Here is a 26,239-nt window from a genome sequence, read left to right on the forward strand (position 1 = left end):
AGAAATATACTTTGGTTAATTCTGAACTGTGTCTGAACTGTTAATTCTGAACTGTGTAAGAATGAGATGACAAGCATTTAATTAGACTTGCTGCAATGGCATATACGAGGTGCTCCACAATTATATTCAATGAGTAAATGATGAATGAAACAGGAGGGGAAAAAGGAAATAATAGGTACAAAGATCAGTGGGGTGGAGGAAGTGGGAAATCAATGGCATTCAAAGTCTAATACAAAAATATTGAAGGAAACGTCAGAGATCCTTCTTGGTTCCCTTGCTGCTGCTGCTGCTGCTGCTGCTAAGTCGCTTCAGTTGTGTCCAACTCTGTGCAACCCTGATGGCCAAAAGAATGATGGAAATGATGCAAAAACTAGAACAGAAAGTCAGCTCTAGGGGTGAAGTGGTAAATTCAATCTGAGATAAACAGGTGATGGATTTGATGAGATGGCAGAGCATCCAAGTGGCAACGCCAGCAAGCCCTTGGAGGTGTAACACCTGAAGCCAGGAGAAAGCCCAACTCGGAACAAAGCTTGGTGGTTGGGCAGCACAGAAGTAATGGAGCGAACAGGATATCTCTCTCACACGAATGGGAAAAAATGAAGTGATCTTCACTCGTGACACGCACAATAAATAAAACAAAGAAAACCATTAGATGATGGCAAGGTGCAAAATTGGCTTAATGAGAAGAACATGGAGTGAAAAGAGCTGGCTCTATAGGAAATTGAGAAACAGAGGAGAATATCTATCATTTAGTGTCTCCTGCAAGCCAGGGTTCTGACACTGCCTTCAGTGGTCACAGTGAGGTGGAAATGAGTGGTGGTGTAACTCCTCTTGAAAGCAGGCGAGCCAGAGTTAGAGGGGAGAGATGACTTACAGAAGGACTCAAGCCAGGATGTAAGCCAGAGTCTGCCACCCCAAAGCCCTCACTTGCTGCCAAAGGGTCCTTGTGTGTGTTTCCCAGTTTCCTCCGACACTCAGCATCGTCTGGTACTCCACTTTGCATGATCCTCCAGACTGTTATGCATCACTAGTAACCACTTCATGAGCCACTCCCTTCATGGGCTGTGATCACTAAAATGCTAATTTCTGACCAGTTGGGGGAAATTTGGAGGGATGCTAAAGCCTTCCTAGCCTTTGAAAATCCACATGATGATTTTTCCCTACTGTGCTAATGTCTGGCTTATGCACTGTTGGCTCCCCACTGAGGGATGGTCTCAGACACTGAGGATTCATCCAGAGCTTTGCCTCTGGAAAACGGTGAGTCCCAGGAATCTCTCTCCAGACCCTCAGTGTTTAGTATAAAGACCTACTTTATGTGGAACAACAAAGATATTATATAATGCATTAGTTTGCTTTATAAACAACACTAAATGCAATAAAGACCAAAAAGGAATGAGCTATCTCATAATCAGAAATCTCTCTTCATTGGCCTTGTTTATATCAACCCTCTCCAGTGGGTTGCCTAGAGAATCCCAGTGGACAGAGGAGCCTGGCAGGCTACAGTCCATGGGGTCACAAAGAGTCAGACATGACTGAGTGTCTAAGCACGCGCATGCACACACACACACACACACACACACACACACACACACATCCAGCATAGCAACAAAATTTCTGTTTAAATTCCATATTAAAAGTACTTTGTAATTACATGAATTCTCTGAAATGTATCTATTCTAACTCTTCCCTTTTTTTCTCAGCTCAGACAACCGATCTCACACATTCTTGGAACAAATTCCCTCTTAGATATTCTGATTCTGTAGTGGGGTCCCATTGACTCATTCTATATCTCAAATAACAAGATTTTTTCACACAAATATCATGATAGACAAAGCCAAGGGAATAATGAAGGAAAACCTTATTTGGGGGTGAGACTAAAAGTCTAGATGCCTAGCAATGGCTAAATACAAGTCCTGTGTCCACAGACACTCATGTTAATATTATGTAGCTTATTCCCTCTACTAGCAAATGGAACTGAAGATCAGGAAATGTTTCAAGCAAGCACTCAAGGCTTCAGATGCAGAACGGGTCTCTGATGTCTCTTAAAATGTCACCCCTTTGCAAGTGTTGGCAAAGGGATTGCACTCTGCAAAATTGCAAAACACATCTGGGTTGGCATTTCTTGAACCTAATTACCCTCCATATGAAACATCTAGCAAAAAGTGAAAACCTTTTCTATCCTGTTAGGAGGTATGATTCTGGTATATCTAAGACATGACTGCAACCACAGAGCTAAAAGCCTCTCAGTACAACACTTAAGAATATTAATGTATTTCTCTTTTTTTACTGTGATAACATTCACATTATATAAAACATACTCTTTTAACCATATTTAACTGTAGAGTTCAGTGGCACTAAGTACATTCCCACTGCTGTGCAACTCTCACCATTATCTACCTCCTGAATTTTTCACCTTCCTAAAGTGAAACTCTGTCTCCTTTGGTGAGATGCCCTGTCTTCTGCAAAAGCCCTTGCTGGGTAATGGCAGCTGCTCTAAATGAAGTGGACTGATGGGGACGGAGGTGGAGACACCAGGCTGAGTGGGAACATCATAAAAACAGGTGTGAGTCTATGGCAGGACTCACGTATCTCTGCCAGAAACTCACCTAACATATCAGGGCTTCAAATCAATGTTAATTTTGGATTACATACTCAAGTTGCTAGTCTTTTCTCCCCCTTTGAAAAAAGGGTTAGTAACTCAGTAGCACGTGGCACCCTTTCTTTCTTTAATGATTGCTTCACATCCTAAACCCAGAATTCACTGGAAACTCCTCTACTCTTCTTAGAAGACAATTCAAAACGCCCTCCTTGGGGATCTGTCTCTGACACCCCAGGGAAGTTGCACTCTACTTCCATCTAGGTTCCCGTAGCACTGTAGAGTCTCCTATCATTCTCACTGCTCTGTCAGCCTAGATGAACTTGTCTTCACTTCTAAACAGTGAGCTCCTTGGGGCCAGCACCTGTATCCTCATTACCCAGGACAATGTACAGGTAGTGAGCATGTCCTCAGATGTTCTCCAAGCCCCAAGGACCAATAACCACTCTATCCTCCTGTATGGGCTTAACCAGTGTCCCCCCACAACCTCAGAATGTGACCTTACTTGGAAATAGGGTCTTTGTGTGATGAATCATAAGTCACTTCAGTTGGGTCCAACTCTGCAACTCTATGCACTGTAGCCCGCCAGGTTCCTCTGTCCATGGGATTCTCCAGGCAAGAACACTGGAGTGGGTTGCCATGCCATCCTCCAGGGGACCTTTCCAACCCAGGGGCTGAACCCACTTCTCTTATGTCTCCTGTATTGGCAGGCGGGTTCTTAAGGGTCTTTGTAGATGTACTTAATGGATGGTGTGAGATGGGACATTATTGGGGTATGGTGGGCCCTGAATCCAACAGTGTGCCCACATAAGAGACAGAAAAGGACAAACAGAGGGACACATGGGAAAGAAGACCCCATGAAGACAGGCAGATTCTGGAGTGATGTGGCCACAAGCCAAGGAACACCAGGAGCCACCAGAAGCTGGGAGGAGGGTAAGGATTCTCCCCAGAGCCTTCAGAGGGAGTGTGACCCTGGAAACACTTTGATTCTGGACTTCTGTTCTCCAGGACTGTGAGGGGACATATTTCTGTTGTGTTAAAACACCAAGTTGGTGGCAATTTGTTACAGCAGCTCTAAGAAACTTATATTTTCTTTCTCTAGACTGGCTTCCCACCAATCTGTATGGTTTCAGATTCTGGGTGGCTATGCTGAAACCTCAAGACTCTGCTCTCCCCAACCTCACCCCCAGGCTCTTCCAGTGCTGGGCACAAATCTAAGCTGGACAACAAGGTTCCTTCTCTGGGAGCTAGGGGAATAATAAGAAATGGTCTTTCCAACACTCATATCTCAGTCAAATTTCTGCCCAAAAGTCATCACCTCAAGGACACATTCCCCAATATCCTGTCTAGAATTCTTCTCATGACTCTAGATACATTGTTCATGTCATTTTTCTTTGTAGCCCTGATTTCTACCTGACACTGTTTTATTTATGTACTTCTTTCTTGTTTTTGTTCGTCTGACCTCCCTCATAAGAGTGTAGCCCCCAGGAAAGTAAAGACAAGGTCTTCTTGGTTTACTGCTGTATTTCTAGCCCTTGGACTCAGCTTTACACACAGGGAGACACATGAGGCTGATCTGAACAGAGAAATCCAGGTGAGAGATGAAGAGTCCAAGTCTCCTGTCCCTCAGAGCCCCAGTCCCTGTTTTAGTCCTTCCTGAGGCCAGATCTTATTTCTGTCTTTGCCTTCTGGTGAACACTCTGACAAAATGTGCCCTTTCAAACTTAAATTGTTGGTTTGTGTTTCTTTTATCTACACAAGAAACCAAAGAGATGTAGCAACTACACAATGATACTTGATAAGAACTCCAGCACCTCAGAGGAGTAAATAACAGAATGGAAAACAGAATGAATTAATGTATAAATTAACTAATTAAATCAAAACTGACTAACAAGGTTAGCCTTAAGAGTAATTAAGGTAATTTGAAAATTGTAAGTTGTATTCACTACCTTCCAAATTTATCTTACCACCAAATAGAGTGTCTGAAGACTCCATCACTAGGGATTTTAGAAACTCTCCAGTCAAATATATATATATATATATATACACACACACACACATCTGGAAAGAGCAAAACTTTAGCTAGTGATTATTTTAACAGATCTCAGAGAGCTAGACTTTCCTAAACGATGTATAAACTAGTCACCTTGTTGAAGGACAAAGGGAGAAATCACAGACATGGGAAATGGCAGGAGAGCAAAGATGAATTTCAACCACTTTTCTAGCTTGAGCTGGTCTTATACTCCTGGGGGATTATTAATTTTATATCCATGGAAGACTGACTGTATTGATGGCCCAATGAATGGCCACTCTGGATCATGCTTTTACATGGTGATTCTACAACTCCAGGTTGGGTCTGCTTCTACACTGCAGGTTGGATCTCTTTCTCCACTGCTTGAATCTGAGCTGTCCTGTGATTTGTTTTGGCCAAAATAAAAAAATAGCAGAAGTAACATCGAACCTGGATCTCAAGAGGTCCATTTGATTCCACTGTTTCTTGGAAACCTACTACCTCCAGGAAAACAAGCTCAGCCTACTCTGCTGAGAAATGAGACCCATGACTCTGTACTCCCTACCCCACCCTTTCAACTATAGCTGAGCAGCAGACATGTCAATGAATCCATCCTGGACCAGCCAGCTCCCAATTGAACTCCTAGCTTTTCACAGATACATGGTAGAGTCCAGCCAAGGTAAGGCCACACTAACCATACTCAAGAGTAATCAAATGCTCATTGTTCTCATATGTGGAATTTTGGAGTAGCTTGTTACACTGTAATAGCTGAGTGACAAAATATCAGTCTACTCTGGAAATCCCATATCTGAAAATATGCTATTTTCCAAAACCATCTGAAGTTTTAGATTTTGGTACCATCTTCTCTAAAAGAATTTATACTTGGCGACAGAGTTTTCCAGGTTGGTCTCCCAACTTCTACTTACTCTTCCACAGCACATCACCATCAGGTGTGACAATATTTTTCTTGCTGGGATTTCAGGAATGCATTTCCCTTTACTGTAGATTTGGAACTGTGCCTAACACACTACTGGATGTGTGAGCGAGCTCCCCATCCAGTTTCCTTGATTCCTTTTGAATTAGAACAAACTTGTCAGGTGCCTAGTCCATAGACTTTCAGATAAATAATCCTGCCTCTGTAGCTCAGGTACATCTCAGGGGCTTGCTATAGGAGACCATTCAGAGCATACCTCTTCTCATCATCAAAGAAAAATGAGATAACAAGTACGCAGGAAACGGGAAAATAAATGCAGTACACGAGTCTCTGAAGGTATAGGATTGATGGAGATTGTCTTCATTGCATCTCAGGACTGTATATGCCCCACTCAATATCACCAATTACTTTTACCAAATGAAAAATTCTGTCCCCAAATATATTAGATCCCCTTTTGGAGGATGTACATTTCTTCTCCCCTTGTCACCTCCTAATAAGATTAATGAAATAAGATAATATATTCAAAGGACATAGCATAATGCCTAGCACAGGATTAAAAGCTTGGTGAATTATGTTGTCATCATTTTTATAAGACAGAAATAGTCATGCATCAAACTTCTGGTATCTTAAGGATAAATCAGTACAGAAAAAAAAAAAAAAAAACCCAGTCCATCCCACACTAACCCTTGCCCTCAGCTCATTGTAGAAGCAGGTTAGCAGCCCACTTCATGGGCAGTAGGTTGTCAGAAAACACAAAGGGCTGGACAGTCTTGGAAAATGAGCAAAATGTAGAGACATTTTCTCAAATCCATGGAAACTAGAAACTTACGTAAACCTCATTATACAATTGCCATTGCTACAGATTCATATACTATTTTCAGCTTTGTTTTGCTTTTACATGTTAAAAGAAGCCATCTTGCATCTGCCAAAATATGAATTGAACAGCCACACACCTGCCACCTTCACCTGAGCTCATGTACCCTGGCAGGTCTGTCTCCATTCTGTAGACTCACAATCCTTTTCCAGGGCTATGCTCACACTGCTGGGTGAGTGATGCTGTGATAGTGACACCTCCCCCCTGGACCTGATTTCAACTAGGGCGTTAAAAATGGAAAACCATCATTCACATGTCACTGAATCTCCACAGGGGAGAGGGTCAGAATGTGGCAGTTCTAATGGTATAGAGCGAAATTACTTTTACTTCCTAGATCTTCATGAATAGAAACTGCAATTGTATCTCTATTTTGACAATAGGATCAAAGATGAGCTGGGAAATGGTAGATGTGTGCCTGGACTTTTGGTTATTAGAGATCTTAAATTATAACCCACTCTGTACCCCAGCCCCCAAATACCAAGTAACTTAAGTCTAAGGATCTTTTTGCAGGTCTCTCCATCTGACTCTTGAAGTAGCCAGTTTATCCTTCACTTTCAGGGGATGGGTTTTGACAGCAGCGTGTTGCAATTGGTTCACAGTCAATGGTGGTGACTCTCTTCCCAACTCTGCATACAGTGTGCTCTGTGGGCATGTTGGTGACTTTAAATCCACCATGATGGGAATGCTTATACCACAGAAAATGACCAAAGCTACAAATCAGATCTTTTTTTTCCTTTTTTTTTAAGATAGCTGGCTGTTAAACCTTTATTATCAGCATAGCACTGGTTTAAGAAAGGTGTGTGGAAGCAATCATGAGGGTACCAGATGCTTAAACAGAAGAGGGAATTGATAATGTTAGAAATGGGAAATGGCAGGGGGAAAGGATTCAGGAAAAGGGGCCCAGGGCAAATACTATCACCTACTTCACCATTTCTCTGGAACTTGGTAATGCCCCACCCCAGACTATAGGACACCCCCATCCTACACTCGCCTGGCACATATATTCGTGTATACTCACTTTCAACCTGAAATTCCTTATTAACCATTACCAAAGGCACTCATAAAAGTCATAGATTGTACTCTGAAGCTGTACAGATAAAACTTGTATTTCACACATTAAATACTCTTTCCAGAAAGTAGTACCATATACTTGCAAACTACTCTGAAATTTTTTATTTAAAAATTTTTTACAAAGATATATCAGTACTTAATTTTTATTTCTGTTCCTGTAAAGTATAAGAAAACTATTCATATTTGTGTCAAGTTGCTAGTTTTTAAGTAGAAACCCAATGCCTGCCTGTATTTTGTTTGGCTGCTGAATTAATTAAATCCTTGAGACAGTGAAAAGCAATAAACTGCTCATAACAAATCGGTTACTTCATGCTTTTCACTACTTGAACTGTGAAGGGCAACCTAATCTCTACTTGAGATGACAGGTATGACTTCTAAATTATTTATTTTTCTTCCTTTGTTTACTAGAAAGAAAAGCTTTTATGGCACTGCAAAAAGTAGGAAATGAGAACCACAGGAAATTATATGTCTGAGATGTTAATATTGGTACAAAGTTGGGCTCTCAATCAAATCTTATCTACAGACCTAAAAGAGTCAAACTGGATACATGGTACACATTTATTCTGAAAATCTTTGGGTCAGATTTCAAATAAGCTATGGGAGAAGCAAATACTAAATAAACTTTGGACTATTGAAATATTTATCTGGCATACCCATGGAAATTTCTGCAGAGTCTTCCAACCAAAGCCCACAGACTCCTGTGCTCAGTAACAGTTTTGTCTGCCCTGGTTCCTGCCATCTTAAATTAAAAAACCAACAAAAAGAACAGCTCCCTTGAGCTGTTTTGAGGAATCTCAGGTTCCGTCCTGTTTCCCTGCTCTCTTTCACTCTTCATTCCACTCCAGTCAGGCCTCCATGCCTTTACTCCACTGAAACCACTCTTGTCAAGGTCACTGAGAGTCTCAGGGTCCCTTGCCCCTGACCATCTGACCAAGTTTCTTAACAGGAGTAGTACTTGGGACAACATCTTCATCTAAAGCACTTTATTCTCTTAGCTTTAATGATTCCTTTACTCCTACCTCACTACCTTCTCCTTCCCACACTCTGCTGGCTCCTCCTCTTGGCGAGGCTCATACTCGCCAACATGTTAACGTGGCTGAGCAATTCTGCCTCCTCCTCTACTCATCTCCATCTCCATCTCTTCCAGGCTGACGTCCCTAGAGACCAACATCTTTCAATGATATCTACATACAGGTGACTTCCCGCTGGGCAGCTCCAACCCTGGCTCCCACGTTTCCATACTGTGCTGGGCCTGCAAATTATGTAGTCAGCCCTGTGCTCAATGCAGGCTCGCTGAACTCACCAATGAGAGAAGGAATAACAATGCTTTTGAACTGTGGTGTTGGAGAAGACTCTTGAGAGTACCTTGGACTGCAAGGAGATCTAACCAGTCCATCCTAAAGGAGATCAGTCCTGGCTGTTCATTGGAACAACTGATGTTGAAGCTGAAACTCCAATACTTTGGCCACCTGATGCGAAGAGCTGACTCATTTGAAAAGACCCTGATGTTGGGAAAGATTGAAGGCAGGAGGAGAAGGGGACAACAGAGGATGAGATGGTTGGATGGCATCACCAACTCAATGGACATGAGTTTGGGTAAACTCTGGGAGTTGGTGATGGACAGGGAGGCTGGCGTGCTGCAGTCGCAGCATGGGGTTGCAGAGTCAGACATGACTGAGCGACTGAACTGAAGTGAATGTCTTTATGCAGCATTTTATGTCTATAACTTTCACAGGGGAACATTTGTTAACTTCACAGATTTCTCTAATATGCATATTAACAAGGAGATAGAGACGTTTAGCAGAAAATCACAATCATTTCCCAGGGAAAATTCCATTGTATTAAACCAGCAATTCAAATACCAGTGTATAATTCCATATACTATTTTAACCTTTAGAATTTTGTCACAAACCATTACTATGCTTCTCAGAAAATAGAAGGCAGGTAAACTAACTAGTGATAATAACTGGGATTGATCTTTCTTTACAATTTACCTTTTGGTTCCAATGAGTGCTTTTAGTATTCTTCCCTTAATTCATCTGTCCTTAAAATGGACATAAGTAATTCATCCTATTTCAAGATATAATAAAAACTGTAGATTTCATGCCACTGATTCCTCAGGAGTCTTCTGAAGCTTTAGGTTTGAGTCTTTGGACAATGGCCTACTGTTCAAGCCACCCATCAACCATCACCTGCCTTTATCAAACTTCCTTACTAATTTCACACTCTTCTTTTTAGTAAATGTTAGAAATTCTGATTTGAATAACAGATTTTGCTTTGTAGTTGTAATTTTCCTCCATCTTTACGCTTACTATGATGATTCAATAGTACCCCTTTCTCTATGGCCCTTTTTAAGATTATTATTATTACTATTAATAATAGTATTACTATTAGTATTACTATTGCTGTCTCCTTTCTTCCTGTGTCTGTGAACTATAGGCCAGGGAAAGACTTGAGTTAGTAAGACTTTTAGTTTCTAGTCTTGACTATGTTATTAATCAGTCATGTAAGCTTAATATATAGAATTATAAGTATTTTTAAATGAAGACATAGATATGCATGGGGTTACATGAACTTGCCCAATAGAAAACACTAAAGGAACAAAGTAAACTGAGGGCATTGTTATTTTCATCCTCATTCTAGAAATCAATTCACTGTGGCTTTCATTTTCAAACTTTTTAAGTAATAAAGTCTGTAGCATTCCTAAATCTCATTTTCCAAGTTTACCAAATAAGAGGGTTTCAGACTTTTCTCCTCTCAAGATCTATCTACAAAAATCTCCTGTGAGATCTCTTCCATTGCCAACTGTGGACATTAGCCCTTGGATTTAAGGTATCTGCATGATTACTAATTAAGAATCCTCCCTTTTTTCCAGGAAGTCATCCAAAGCTGATAAGAGTCCTCAGACAGTGCATTCTGTTTGAAGACTTCATAAGACTGAAATTGCAGATGAGCTCGGTACACGATCGAATAAGTGTGTTAAAGAGTGCCCATGGATGCATCTGATAAAACTTGTATTTCACACATTAAATAATCTTTCCAGCTAACCTCTAGCTCAATCTGCCCCCTTCCCTCAGTATGTATTATGCTCCTCCAATACATCAGACTCCCTTATTCCCTCTTCTGTTCTCACCTCTCTGGTATTCGGAAGGAAAACTGATGCTCTGGCTTTGAGGAGATGCACAGAAAGTACAACATTTAACTGGGATGAGACCAAGCTACCTCTAGGAAAATTCTACCAGCCCCTTACCTCCCTTTTCCCCACTGCTTTTTCCCTTCTAGAGTAAAGCCCTCCCCATCCCTTGGAGCCCAGTGAAAGTTATGCTGCCTTTGGCTGCCCTCTGAGCCCCCTGCCCATTGTATTAAAGTGCCATTCTTTCCATACTCCTCACCATTGAAAACTCCAGATTACATCCCCTGAATCTTAGATAGATGGTAGAAGAAAAGGAGTTTAATTATATTGATCCGCATCCTTCATTTATCATTCAGCTTGCATTTCTAGGGCTATCTCATGACTGAGATCTCATTCAATGCATTTATTTCACATATGTCAGATATTGAATGGTTTAATGACACAGGAAGATGAGTGTAAGTGATATTTGCAAGCTACCTAAGGAGATATATGGAGTTATCTAATTTCCAAGTGTTGCCAACTCAAATGATTTTCAGTTGGTAAAATATTAAACTGTGTTGTATGTAGATTATAGAAAAAGGAGAGAGGAGCTAATGGTGAAAAAGAGAAATTTACCTAAATCTTACCCTTTAGGCTACTCTCGTATCTATAAAGATCCAGGGAGGATGGAGGAAAAGTGTTGATAAACCAATTTCCTTCCCCAACAGAGGGATCAGAGGTTCATAAAAAATCTGCCTGCCAATGCAGGAGACGCGAGAGACACAGGTTGGATCACTGGGTTGGGAAGATCCCCTGGAGTAGGAAACGCAACCTGCTCCAGTATTCTTGCCTAGAGAATCCCATGGACAGAGAAGCCTGGCAAGCTACAGTGCATGGGGTCACAAAGAGTCAGACGTGACTGATTGACTGAGCACAGCATAGCACACAAAATTCCCTTTACGCCAATAACCACTTTGCTACTTTAACTGAGAGACAGCCCCAGAGTCAATGATAGGAGTAAGATGGCCTAGATAACTGATTTAGAGGAATTCTTTGTACCACAGCAACTGGATCATTCTCATTTTTGTGTCCTCAGCAGGACCTAGACAGTGCATTATGTATAAAATCGATCACTGGCGAATTGGTTCTCTACTGGAGGAACTAGTTAGGTGTAATTGACTCTTCTATAGTCTGATTCCCATAGTGCAGTCCATCAGAGTCTCAGGTGCAATGCTTCTACCCCTCAATTGAAAGGAGACAATTTTCATTACAGGAGGATGTGTAGAACTCTGCCTTCCAGTGTATTAGGTTCTGTCCTGGACCAGCTACCGATCACTGGGAGAAACAGCATCACCTCTAATCAAAATGCATACAAACCACAGCACCTGGGACTCTTGATTATGGCCCCAGAGTAAGTTCAGCATCTCCCCAGGTCCCCTTTCTTTTTATTCTGCAGCCCCCACATATATCCAAGTTGGTACCGTAAAAATAAAAAAATTAGTCATTTCCACAAATACATTTCCACTGATGTGGAAGTTACTTGCAACTCAGTCATGACTATGAACATGATGCATTTTCTATAAGTTATATTTGATTACAACACTAAGCCCCTTTCACATTTTCTCAGTCTCATGATGTGTTGATTATCTATCACTATTTTTTTTTCAAGGTGATATTGGCTTACGCCCAATTAAGAATGTAATATCTCCTCTTTTAGAGAATAATCTATAGAGCAGCAGTAATAACATACCAAAATGGTCAGAAAAGAAGTGCTTTTTCAAGAACAAAATATAAAAAAGAAAAGGTGTGCTGGTTAAGAGCAAGTGTTATGTTTATGTTTAAATGTTTGTATCAGCACTTGCCACTATCTGTCAACAAACTGATTATCTGAAAAATCTGAACAAAGAGGCTAAGAAAATGCAATTGTGATGATGCTAAATATAGCTATCTTTGTATTTTAGACAATACCATTTAGACCACATTCATGTGTATTTTCATTTATTCATGAGGTGCCAGATTCTACTAAAGTAGCAGTGAGCTATTCAGTCAGCTGAAAACAAGAATTTACATATCATATTAAGCAAAATAAGGTATTGACCTTTTTGTTGCTTTTTATAATGACTTCCTTGTACTTTTAAATAGAAAATGACTTTAACAGAAAAAAATGTCTTTAGTCAAAGTAAAAAGTTCACAGGTTATTTTGGTAATCTTGGAGAGGAAATGTTATCCTAAGATATGATAAATAAATATTCTGATTGTGGATTTTGACTCAACTTTTTATCACGTGGCATCACCTGAGTAACAGGCTGCCAAATTTAAGAAGAGAAACAACTGGAGTAATTTCTGACACTTCAGTAATCTCAAGAGTAATGGGAATACCCACATGATTGCAGCAGAACCCCCAAATCATCAAGGCCAGGTTATGAGGTTTCTAGCTTCTTTTTCCTTTGCAGCATCTTGATAACGCAAACATTCTGAACTTCAGAATCTGAACTCTTAATTCACCATCTAAACAAATGAAACCATTTACTGTGAAACTTAGGAAAGTCCAAACACTCACTTTGCTTTGGGTCTTCCATCTAAATATACTCTCTTTTAACAGTGTGCTTTTGTAAATGTGGATTAAGCATCTATAAATTATAATATCAAGGTTTTGCTATCAAAATAGAAAATGGATTAAGGTTTTAAAATCTACTACTGCTAGGAATAAATAGGCTCTAAAAAATATTTTTAAAGATCCGCCCATCCCTGCCTTTCAAAGCTCTCTGCTGCTGCTGCTAAGTCACTTCAGTTGCGTCCGACTCTGTGAGACCCCATAGACAGCAGCCCACCAGGCTCCCCTGTCCCTGGGATTCTCCAGGCAAGAACGCTGGAGTGGGTTGCCATTTCCTTCTCCAATGCATGAAAGTGAAAAGTGAAAGTGAAGTCACTCAGTCGTGTCTGACTCTTTGCAACCCCACGGATTGCAGCCCACCAGGCTCCTCCGCCCATGGGATTTTCCAGGCAAGAGTACTGGAGTGGGGTGCCATTGCCTTCTCCATCAAAGCTCTCTAACCAGTAATAACTATTACAACACAAAATTGTAACAAAATTACAACACAAAAGCTTAAGAGGAAATTTTGAGATAGGTGGCATATCAGCTACAGAAATAATAAGGCTAGGTAAACTATGGCCATGTACAAACTAGAACAATCAATCAATCAGCAAACGACTGAGTATCTGTGAACAAAACACTGCTCTCAGTGCCGTGAGGCCATTCAATTTTAAATGCTGGCAAAAAAAACTTAATCAGTCAATCTAAGAAAGAAATGGAAAATTTTACTTGAGTCAGATTGAAGATTATAACCCAGGAACAGCCTCTCAGAACGCTCTGAGAACTGTTCCACTCATTAGAGGTCAAAGCACAGTTATATAAGGTTTTGAGACTGAGGGCTGTACTTTAAATGACGTATTATTGACAATTTCACAATCCAGATCTATGCAAGCAAAGCAAGTAATGAGTCATGGATCATCATGATCCCTCACAAGATAAAGAAGGAAGGTTATCGCCTAAGGAGTTGTCTGGTTGGTGCTGGAAGAATGTTGCTTTTCATAGTTGAGCAGGTATTTCTGCTGATGGCGAGGTTTGTTCCATGCATAAAGCAAACACATAATGCACAGTAGAGGGCAGAGAGGAAGCCAAAGGGCAGAAAAAATATTTTCTGTTTAAATTTCTTTTGACTTGCCTTAGAATATGAATTTTTATTTCATCAATACAATTCATAGCTGAATTAAGCCCTCCAAGGCCTTTAAATTCTATATTGGTGATAAGAGATTCAATTTATTAAATAAATTCAGAAAACAGAGAAGCTATATTGATGCTTGCTTAGTTTCATCAGACCTAGATATCTCACCAATCAATAAGGGTAATAATGCTTATTCCAGGGATCATTGAGAGAATTATGTCAGATAAATATCTCTAAAACGCCCAGGGCAGAACTTGTCACTTAATCGACTTTTGTTAAATGACAGTAGTGGTGACGAGTGCTGCTGTCCCTCTTCTTGCTGCTGCTGATGTTAATGAAGAGATCCTACTGCAGAGGGCAGTCAGGAAACTTCTGCTTTATACATGATTGGATTTAAAGGACAGCTTACATTTGAATTCCAAATAAATGGGAAGATTCACGTGTCCTAAGGCCCTTTGTGAAAAGACAGTGAGGGCTGAGAACCTAGGAAATACCAACTGTGACCTCCTTCTAGGTTTGCCCTTCAGAGAGACCACACTCCCATGGTTTGGGGAGATTGATCAGGGACTCAGGATCAGGTGGGAGCTGCCTGTTGAATCTCTTCACAACCACAGAGTTCTTCATGTTATCTCAGAAATTGAAAGGCCTGAAAGAAGAAAAACAAGACAGATTTTTTCCTAATGAACACCTCTCAGAACTTGACTCTTCCACATTCTTCTAGAGTTAAGCCCAACATAGTACTAGTGTGAGGAGTGGATGGTGAAGCAGACTGGGCCTCTGTTTTTCCCAGTCTCTCCCTGTTTTTCTGGTTTTCCATTTCCTTGTTTCACTCAGAAATCTCTCTCCTCCCTGTACTCCCATCCCCAGACTTTTGAACTCAAAACTGACTTCTCTTTATCCTGGTCCTGAGTATTGGATGCCCCAGAAAGAATATTTTGAGGTGTGGCTTTCAATTATATAGGGGAGGAATAAAACTGTTTACTCCACACTCTTAGGTTCATTGTCTAGGGCCCTGCAAATTAGATAACATATGACAAATTAATAAAAGGGAGACAAATTTTATTTGATATTAATTTTTACATGATGTGGGGGGTCTTCCTAGAAAAGAAGTGAAAACCCAAAGTGGATAGGGCTGAGATCTTATATATTAATACCTTTTTTAACAAAGAGGGGATTTTAGGTTTCAAGGGACTTCACCATGGAAAAATAAATATATGGGGGAAATGAATGGAAGATGAAGGTTTATGAAACCTTGGGTGATCATTAGTTAAATCCATTTCACCTGTCTTTATTAATCAAGGTCATTTTAACTTTTGCTACAAAAGCTTCCATGTCCTCCAAGAGGCATATAACCTAAACAAGGAAGATGTTTGTCCGAGTTCTTTTCTAGGAACTTGAAGTGAGCTGTGTTTAGTCCAGGCTGTTTAGTCCAGACTACAGAACCTCCAACCGGGCATGCAAAAGTGTCTGCTTGGTGCCCTTTTGACATCAGAGGGCACTAAGTGCTCTATTTTTGAATGTGCCAATGCTTGCAGCTTCGTTATGCCTGCGCTGAAGGACAGTTACCACCTGTTTTTCCAATCACCATTCCCCACGCCCGCCATGTGCTCCTGAGGCCTCAGACCACCCTGCTTCTTTCTTCTTTATCCCATAAATACCTGGAACCCTTGGTCTTCAGAGAGGTAGATCTGAGACTTGTTTTCCCATCTCCTCTCTTGGCTGCCTTGTGAATAAAACTTCTCTTCGCTGCAGGCCTTGGCAACTCAATATTCTGGCTTGCTGTGCAATGGGCAAAGTCAACCTGGTTTGGTAACACTGTGAGCCAAGATTATTTGTGTAGGTCCATCTTGGTGCCAACTTTCCCTCTTCTTCATGGCCATACAACTTTCCTGGGAGAGGGGATATATGGCAGTTCTTATTTCTCAGGAGTTTCTACTTTTAGTCAGATAAGGGAAGTTCCAGGAAGGCTTATTTCTGCATCTGTTGAATCTCAAATGTCTTTAGCTCAAAGTAACACATGCCAAAGTGGTTTATTTGGGGGTGGTGTATTCTGACCCTCTTCAAATTACAATGTGTGAGCAGGTCAGTATTAAAACTTTCAAACTTAACTGCCTGATTTTGGCTCACCCAGTTCCTACTCCATGTCCCACATGAAGAGAGCAGTAAGATTGTCACAAAGGCAATATTTTACTATTGAGTGGTTATTTTAAGGTCTATGGGAGCTTCTACAAGGCACCTCTACTAATACAATCTGAACTACAGAAAGCACATAAAATCATCTAAACTGACTCTGTTAAGGTTTCAAGGTTATGTGTGTATATAACCATGTAGGCATGTGGCATAAATTGTGATGAAACTTTAGAGAATATGAGTGCAGAATATTTATTTTGTTTGTCAAAGCCATGATCTCATTTCTTTTTCTCATGATCTTTAATGGAACTATGATTCAAAATTTATTTGTTTAAGAATATTCCTGATGCAGAGAGAGAAATGAAATCATTAGGGTAGGCATCAAACATAACCTTCAGAATTTCTCGCCCATGCCTTACTTCTAGAAAAAGCAGAAACCAAACTTTTTTTGTCATATAAAAGATCACATATAAATTCTCAGTAATTTTTGGTTCAAGTGAAAGTGCTGCTTTTTCAAAACAAATTGCCTTTTGTGATTTAAAATCTTGACGACAATTTCACACCTAAGTCTCTGTATGTCAATGGTAGCGTATGTATCTTTCTGTATTCCAATATTGCCAACATTTCTCTAGTACTCCATTACTTTAATACCCTGGGTTAGGCTCAAACTGCAAGTTACTATGACAACAGAGATAACCGTGGCTGCTGATACCAGTGGACTCCTCTGTAAATCACACTTTAAAGGGTAATTTTTCTAACAAAATACTGTTTAAATTGCTTCAAAGTTAAGGCAATTATGTTTCAGATGCTAAACATCAGAGTAAAGAGAAAAGCAAATTTACTAACTCTAGACCAGGATTACAACAATGCAAACTATAGACAGATGCAGTTTTAGTGGGTGGGGCTCCTTACTCCACACACTGCTGTTGGTTCTGAGCAGAGTAATGCAGGCATCTCATTTCATAGGTTTACTGAGTAGTAAAACCTTTCATGCTGGCCTTCCCTTATTTCAACTTATTGTCATACTGTGATTTTTCAAGGTGTTGTCACAGAAATGGTTTCTTTGATACAACTGAGGTGGACATAACTTATTTTCTGCTATTAATTTCATCCATTAAATCTCATAGTACTTAAATGGTCATCTATGGTTCCAATTTATTCTATATATGTATGTAATTGAGTGGTCTCCTGTGAGATTGCAGACAAACAGGGTTGCAGTCATCTCATGGCTCAAATGGGCCAGAAGACCTGAATCTAAGATTGTTCCCATCATTCCTGACAGACCTCAGTTCTTTTCCTGTGGGGTTCCTCCAGGAGACAGCTCACACTACAGAGGCAGGCTTCCCCCAGAGGAAGTGATCCAAAGGAAAGAGAAAGTATTCAAAAGGAGGAAAATTAAGTTCTACTTCTTGAAAAAAGGACCATCAAAGAATTTATGCACATTCATTTAAAACCACCACATCAGAGTTATGTAAATGTTAACTAGTATTGCTCTTCTGATACTTTTACAAATCTAGTATGGCTCAGTAATACTTTAAGACTTTGGTTTGGTTTCGCTTTTCTCTTATATCTTCCCTTTTCTCTTTCTGCCATTCAGTAAGTAGCTGGTTGACCCCTCGTTGCCTCTAGGGACTTATGTGGCTTCAGGAAACAGGAACTGGCTCACCAATCTGCTTAGGTCCCCTCAGTGACCAACAGAGTCACAATCTGGGCCTCAAAACAGTTTTACTGCCATTTGTTTTCAGAATCATTGCTTTATAATTCCTTAGATGTTCTACTCTGCTTTTGAAGGTGGGGCAGGGGGGAGGTGTGTGGGAAACAAAGCTGCTGCTGCTGCTGCTGCTAAGTCACTTCAGTCATGTCCGACTCTGTGCAACCCCATAGATGGCAGCCCACCAGGCTCCCCCATCCCTGGGATTCTCCAGGCAAGAACACTGGAGTGGGTTGCCATTTCCTTCTCCAGTGCATGAAGGTGAAAAGTGAAAGTGAAGTCGCTCGGTCATATCCGACTGAGGAAGGAAGCCAAATAGTAATATATATTATGTACAGAAGTTTAATTTTTCTCAGTGATTGCCCGTTAAAATAAACAATAAATATAAGAAATATTGTTTTCTAGCATGTTACCAACTAGAAATTGCTATTCTCCTTTTTAACTCTGACTATTGATTCACCAGAACACCTGTTTTAAGTTAGAGCTTGCTGTATTAAAAATAGAGGTTGGAAAGAGATGTTACAAATATAGAAGGGGGATATGCACATGTTAAACATACAGCTAGAGTTCTGATTAATAAGTGTTAAACAAAATGACTTTTATTCTAACAAGCTGTTATGCATGTTTCAGTAAAATAGCAATTAATCATGACTCAATGCTATTTAAAGATGTGTGTTGTTATTGCTGTACTTTACTTTAAAGGGATAATCCTCAGTCTTATTCCTCACATACACACACCTACCTCCATACCCACATATACACACATACAAGGATTGCAAAGATTTTTTTCTCTTGTTTCCTTTTAACTATAAAAGCAAATGTTTTCAGGGTCAAAAATGTTTAAATTTCATTAAAGTTTTTTTAAAAAAGAGGAAAAGTCATGCAATCATCCAGAGGTAAATACTTCTACATTTTTCCTATTCTAGTTGAAATGATATAATATATTCAATTTTGTATCCTGATTAACATCAAAGCATAAGTTGTCTCCCTTCATTAAGAACTCTTCAGATATATATTACTAAATCAGGAAAGTTAATGAGGCCTGAAACAAAATAATTTCTTGACTTATACTCATTTAGTCAGAAACTCAAATGATTTTGAATACTCTGATTCTGAGAGCATGTAGTCAATTGCATTCAGTCCTGTTTCACTCATCAAATATTTATTGGATGCCTGACATGTAGTGATAATAAGAAAAGAGTTTATAAGATGCTTCTCTTGCCCTCAAGGAACTAAAAATTTAGTTGAAAAGGCAAAATTGTAATACATTAAACAGTTAAATAATAATACAAAACAGTATATAATGAGGAATTCAGAAGCATTGCACAGACCATAGGGTTCAGAGATAAAAAGACTTCAGAGTAATTTAAGTAGAGGACAAAAGTGTGTGGCTGTCAACTCATAAACATACAATTACAGGCATAATCAGAAACCAGCTTCTCAGGCTATTCGCCCATCTAGGGCCATTCTGAAAATCCATTATTCCCCAGTTCCCTGAAGAGGCAAGCAGGCACTGGGAAACAAGAAACCACACACTGTTCAACCCAGGATGGCAGAGATGGTGGCCATGGCCGATCACCATCTAATCTTTCTACCCCACATACAAGTTATACATGCAAAACTGAATTACGAACAGTAGAATCATGCATTCATGATGGAAAATATGCAAAAAAGATATGCAACTATTACGGATTTCCATTTAAATGTCAATGGCTCCCAAGGTTAATGCAGATCAGTTTCTCTTAATTACTAATTTAAACATGTGAGTCTATTTTCACCTCAGAACAGTTTTAGATCTTTCTTTTAAAAATATAGAAAATGTATTTGAATGTGTTTAAAACAGCATAAAGGAAATTTTTAAAATTCTTTGTGGAATAAAAAATATAAATACATTAAACTACAAGATGAATTTTTCAGGAGGAGAACTGAAAACTGGCTTGAATGAGCATTATATTTGACTGTTAACTATTATAGTTATTGTCACAGTCATTATACAATTAAACTAAAACTACATCACATGTAATATGAGAATCAATGGAATCAGAAAAATATACACTTAATGTGTCATCTTTTTGTCTTTAGTTTCTAAGCACCTCTGAGATATTGGAGTCAAATATTGGGTCAAGGACACAATAAGAAATCCCTGTGCAACATGCGTAAGATTTTCCTTATCTTATGCATGTCCACATCCTTTACAAACTGTAATTTTCATGATGCTAAAGGATTTCATACTGTGATCTTTAGAAACAAGGCAGGACCTTAGCAAAGGAAAATTTATGCACTTTTGTAATGTCTGGAAATGTAGCAGGAACATATCAGTAATGAATCTTGTTTCAAATCTTTGAGTAATTATTACTAATTTCCTTTTCACTGTATTATCACCCAAAAGACATATCACAGGAATAATAAAATCACTCAGAGATTCAGTAGCCAAAAAACCAACTATAAATTGGATTTCATTTAGGCATTTATCTATTTTTAATGTTATAAATGCTCAATCTTTTTGTATTAGAAAGACTACTGGAACAGACATCTGAATGGACAGGGAAAGAGGTTCAGGACTGGCATTAAGCCATTAGTTCTGAAATAAGCAACAGCCCCAGGCAGCAGTCTCATCAGAGGGAGGCCCACAGCCATGGGGAGGCAGCCAGAGCGGGTGGGCTGCCCCTGCCCTTCCCCATCCACTCAGAAGCTGAAACTTCTCCATCTAATAGAATATAAAGTAGGGGAGACAGGGTGACACCAGGGATGCAGAGTTCCCACAGTGCTGAACTAAAGATAGAAACAGAAAGTTTGGTATTAGTATACTCACATTTTTCTCTATTTTATTTGCTCAGAGTACCAAGTTGAAAGGGAAAAAAAATTCCAGGGAAAAAAATTCCCATATCAGCACCCTGGAACTAGAAGAATATGCCCAAAGCTGGAAATTTAATTATTTCTTAAGGATTATGTTTGTGCTTCTGAAGAGAAAATAACAAATGTATGAAAAGAGCAAAGGCACAATGAAGGAATTTCTTTTGAAATTGATAAAACACTGAATGTGAAGATTAAAGGAATTTACTGAGACACAAACTCAACTCAATGATAGTCTGACATCCTGAGTAAAACTTTCAATTACTGCCATGTAATTAGACTAGATTGCTTGTGATCCTCCATATTTGCCACCTACATTCTGCTGTTGCTTTGCTATAGTGTTCAAGCCTTCATCTTGGACAGCGGTAGATTCCAAGCCCTCACTGGAATCACTGGCATCACTATACTGGCTCACCAGGGTGTCACTACAAAATTCCTTTCTTTAATCAATAGGTGAAGCATTGCAGTCATTAAGACTAATCCACGGAGGTCATCATTTTCTAGAAAAATGATTCATAAACTTCATCTCACCGGCGTGATACACTCAATCACCTCAGTCATGTCTAACTCTGAGACACCATGGACTGTGGCCCACCAGGCTCCTCTGTCCATGGGATTTTTCAGGCAAGAATACTGGAGCAGGTTGCCATTTTCTACCCCAGGGGGTCTTCCCAACCCAGGGATTGAACCCATGTCTCTTGCATCCCCTGCATTGGCAGGCAGATTCTTTACCATCGCAATACCTGGGAAGCCCCTGGGCCAACTGGGAAGCCTATGACTTGGAAAACCCAACCCAGCCAGAGGTCACAGGCAAAAGCAATGCCTGTCTTAGAAACACAGCATATTAAGCTGTTCAGGTGAGGATCAGTGAGCATATGCCCTCTGAACAGGAGGGACAGGTGCCTTATGTGTCAGTTGAATAATATTCTTGTTGCACGTATAGCGTCATGGTATGTAAATCCCTGATGAATGACTTTGGGATTTAAAGCTAGTTCTTTAGTTTCAACGTCAGAATGTAAATGAGAGCTAATGGACCAAGATTGAAAAATAAAGGGGAAAAAAAAATCTACCTGAAGATCAAGTGACAATCATCCATTGTTTACAAATATACAAAAAAAGACAGACTTAAAATGTCTCACCAACAAGATCAGTTGACGAAAGACATTGGAGCAATGTCTGTGAAATTTGTGAGGAAAGGAATATGAACCAAGAATGTCCAGAAAGTCAGTCTCAGGTACGAAAATGCCCCCAAACCCTCTATGGACTTCGCTTGGAAAAAACAACCTCATAGAGTACTCCAACCAAGATGAATCAAAAATTTAAAAACTTAATAATAGTCTACCTTTATAAAAGGTCTCTTGAGACTTAACTTTTTTAGTTAGAATTCCAAACTTGGAAATGCAACTGGATATGTGTTGTTAGAAGTATTCAATAGCCTGGGGACATGTCCTTCCCATAATTCTAGAAAACATGTTTCTTGAACCCCATTCTTCACCCCAGAGTTCAGCTGGAATCCTTTGGCATATCTAAAGTGAAAGTGAGAGTTGCTCAGTCATGTCTGACTCTTTGTGACCCCATGGATTGTAACCCACTAGGCTCCTCTGTCCATGGAATTCTCCAGGCCAGAATACTGGAATGGTAGCCGTTCTCTTCTCCAGGGGATCTTCCCAATCCAGGGATTGATCCAAGGTCTCCCACAATGCAGGCAGATTCTTGACCAGCTGAGCCACCAGGGAAGTCCTTGGCATATCTAATGATCATTTAAAAGACTACTTGGCTGGTGATCTTCCTGGTGGTCCAGTGGTTAAGACTCCAGGCTTTCCCTGCAGGAGGCACAGATTTGATCCCTTGTTGGGGAACCAGAGATCCTGCATGCCACCAGGTGTGGCAAAAAAAAAAAAATTACTTGGCAAAGTTGGGGTCTGGCATTGCTGCAGCTGCTAAGTTGCTTCAGTCGTGTCCGACTCTGTGCAACCCCATAGACGCAGCCCATCAGGCTCCCCTGTCCCTGGGATTCTCCAGGCAAGAACACTGGAGTGGGTTGCCATTTCTGGCATTGCTAACAGTGGCTAAATTATCTCCTGCAGTTATGACACAGACTGGGAGAAACCTGAAAGGGAAGTTTCTTTTCTCCAAGCTCTATCTCCTTACCCCTCAATATATACAATCAGAATTTGCTGGAAATAAGTGGGAACCATTTAATTGCCAAGTAACCTGAAAACTTCTCAATATTTTAATTCATTTTTAATGACCCAAATGATTAACTTTTGCTATGAAAGATAAACATATCATCTGTCTTTAGCTCCACTGCACAGCATCTTCAACCCAAGTTTTGTGATATTCCTCCTCTCATTATGCCTTAAAAATTACTATTTATTGTGTCCTTGTATTTTTTCAGTTACCTGTACCTTTATTAACATTAGCCTCACCCATGATTTACATAACAACCCATTATTCATTGCTATTGTGTACTCTTAAATATAAACAAATATGCAAAAAAAATTATAAGTAAACTATTGACAGTGGTTATGCCAGGGTGGGATTCAATATCACTTTTATCTTCTTCTTTTCTTTATTTTCCAAATGTTCAGTAATGTTACTAATTACTTTCATAATCAAAAAGAGATGTTTTAAAATCAATTTGTGTGTCATATGATCTTTTATTTCTGAATATAAGCAAAACTGTGTTCTTGTTGTTCAGTCGCTAAGTTGTCATATCTAATGATCTGACTCATTAGTCTGACTCATTCAGTCTCCATGTACTGCAGCGTGCCAGGCTTCCCTGTCCTTCACTATCTCCCTGAGTTTGTGCAATCTTGTCCATTGAATTGGTGATGCCACCCAACAATCTCATCCTTTGTTGTCCCCTTCACTTTCTGCCTTCAATCTCTCCCAGCATCAGGGTCTTTTCCAAAGAGTTGGCTCTTCCTATCACGTGGCCAAAGCACTGAAGCTTCAGCTTCAGCATCAGTCCTTCTAATGAATATTCAGGACTGATTTCCTTTAGGATTAACTGGGCCCCAAAACACAAAAATAATATTAAAAGCTACTATCTCTGGGTGATGGATTAGGGTAGTCTTTCTCTATTTTCAAGTATTTTTTTCTATAATGATTTTTTTGTAAGAGAACAGGCTATCCTTATAAAAACTCAAGAGTACAGAACAGCTTTGAGGAACATGTATACACCCATACCATAAAATATTTATTGTGCTTTACTTCTATTTCACACTCAGAATTTAATAGACTGCAAGACACTCTACAGAGAAGCCACCTGGTGCCCAACGAGCTGTAATCAAATAGGCAGAAGCAGAGAGGTGACATATCGGTACTGCTTTGGCACGCTGCATGCGTCACAGGAGAGCAAGCACTGCTTTAATAACTAGTCATTTGAATTTCTGATAGATATTATGGCAGAATTTAAATCCTGTTAATTTGCTTTGGCAGCTTGACAAGCAGCTCATTTACAATCCTTTGAGGGAATTGCAAATTTCCCATGCTTCGATTTGGGGTGAGGTGGCATTATTCATACAAGAGCATGTGGTGGAATTCAGGGCTGAACATTACTCAGAATATATTTTGAACCCATCAGAAGCCTAAGTCATGATTTTTAACATTTGAAAGAAATGGTACAGGAAAAAAAAAATCAGTTACAAGCTTGAAAAATTCAACACTTATAACTTCTTTTATCTAAAATTTTATCATTGGAATAATGTCACAGAAGTATAGGATAAATGCTAAGTTATACTGACCCCTCCCAAAAATGTGCCAAAATTCTTTTTGACTAATGTCTTGAGTGATGTACTTTCTTTAAAAACCTATATTTTTTCCATTTTAAAACTTAAGTGCCACAAACAAACATTTTCCCTTTCCTCATTTTTACCTCCATCCAAGTCCTAAGTTCAATGCCATGAACATTTGGAATGCTAAATGAATTCTGATTCTCGGGGGGGCAGAGGTGGAGCCCAGGCCAAGTTAAAGTAAAATAAAGTTACAAAAAGTTTCAAATGTGACTTTGACAACAGTGAAGCCTTCTCATTCAAAGAAGAGATTCAAGGCTTCCAGGCTTTGTCTTAGAATCTCCTTCACACAGGCCAAATATCAAAAGAGCTTTGGGTTATTATTTATAAAGCATGTGTATTCCTCTCAAGAGGAAAAATTTCAAAGCAATAGTCATTTTAGATCTTTTCCTTTTTCAAAATGCAAATTTTATCTTTTTCCTGGCTTTTATGTCCATGGATGGTCAGTACTTGATTCTTTTCTTAAAAATCAATAAAGCACAAGTTCATAGGATGACAAAAGTAGGCAGTAAATTTAGAATGATCAGATTTCAACCTCTAAGTTTTTGGATCAGAAGAATATCAACCCATTAAACCTAAAATCAGCAGAAGAATTAACTCAGTACCTACATATATGTTGGAACAAGATATTAGCTCTCTAATGAGAGTGTTTTCAATTTGATCATCACTCTCTCTGATTTCTAGGGACCTCTTGATGTAGTGAACTGTCTGCATATGCCGTACATTATTCAAAATCGACAACTGACTTAGGGGAAGAAATATGGATTGGTTCATTACTTCTGTTCATTTCCTCTTCTGAGTCTCTGATCTCAGTGGACTTTCATCTAACCCAGAAAGATAAAGCTGAAGAAAGTACTGACCTTTAGCTTCTTAATAAGTAACTGAAAAGCAAAGGCAGATGCAATTAAATAGTACATATTCATTGTTTAAGCATCAATATTCTCACTTGATCAAAAATGTAAAGTTTAACTTCCATCAACCAGCTTTGAAATTTGTTGTAGGTTGAAACACGCCTTTTACTTGATTTTATTTTACCTTGGTCTTTGGGGTCCTTGATTTAACAGAAGCAGTTAACCAATCACCACCTCATTTCTTTGATGCAGTAAATGCCCTTGTCTGAAGACTCAGCCCTGTTTTCTCTAACTCCTGAGACTTGTAATGTCCTTGCCATCAGATATCTTTTCATCTTCTCACTGAACATCAGTCTCAACTGCAGAGTTCAAAACTGTGTAATACGGAAGAGTCTATTAGTTGATATTTTTGTGGACACTCAATGCTTCAGCAACCCAGATCTGTGAAATGATTTCCCCAATATCCCCCAGCAGCTGCAGATAGAGGGATGAACGCAGTCTCTCTAATGGGGACGGCAATGATGTAGATTTGTGATGTATAAATCCATATGTGCTGTGATTGTGCTTAGTCATT

The sequence above is a fragment of the Bos javanicus genome, chromosome 9 (genome assembly GCF_032452875.1).
Source record: "Bos javanicus breed banteng chromosome 9, ARS-OSU_banteng_1.0, whole genome shotgun sequence".
NCBI classification, from domain to species: Eukaryota; Metazoa; Chordata; class Mammalia; order Artiodactyla; family Bovidae; genus Bos; species Bos javanicus.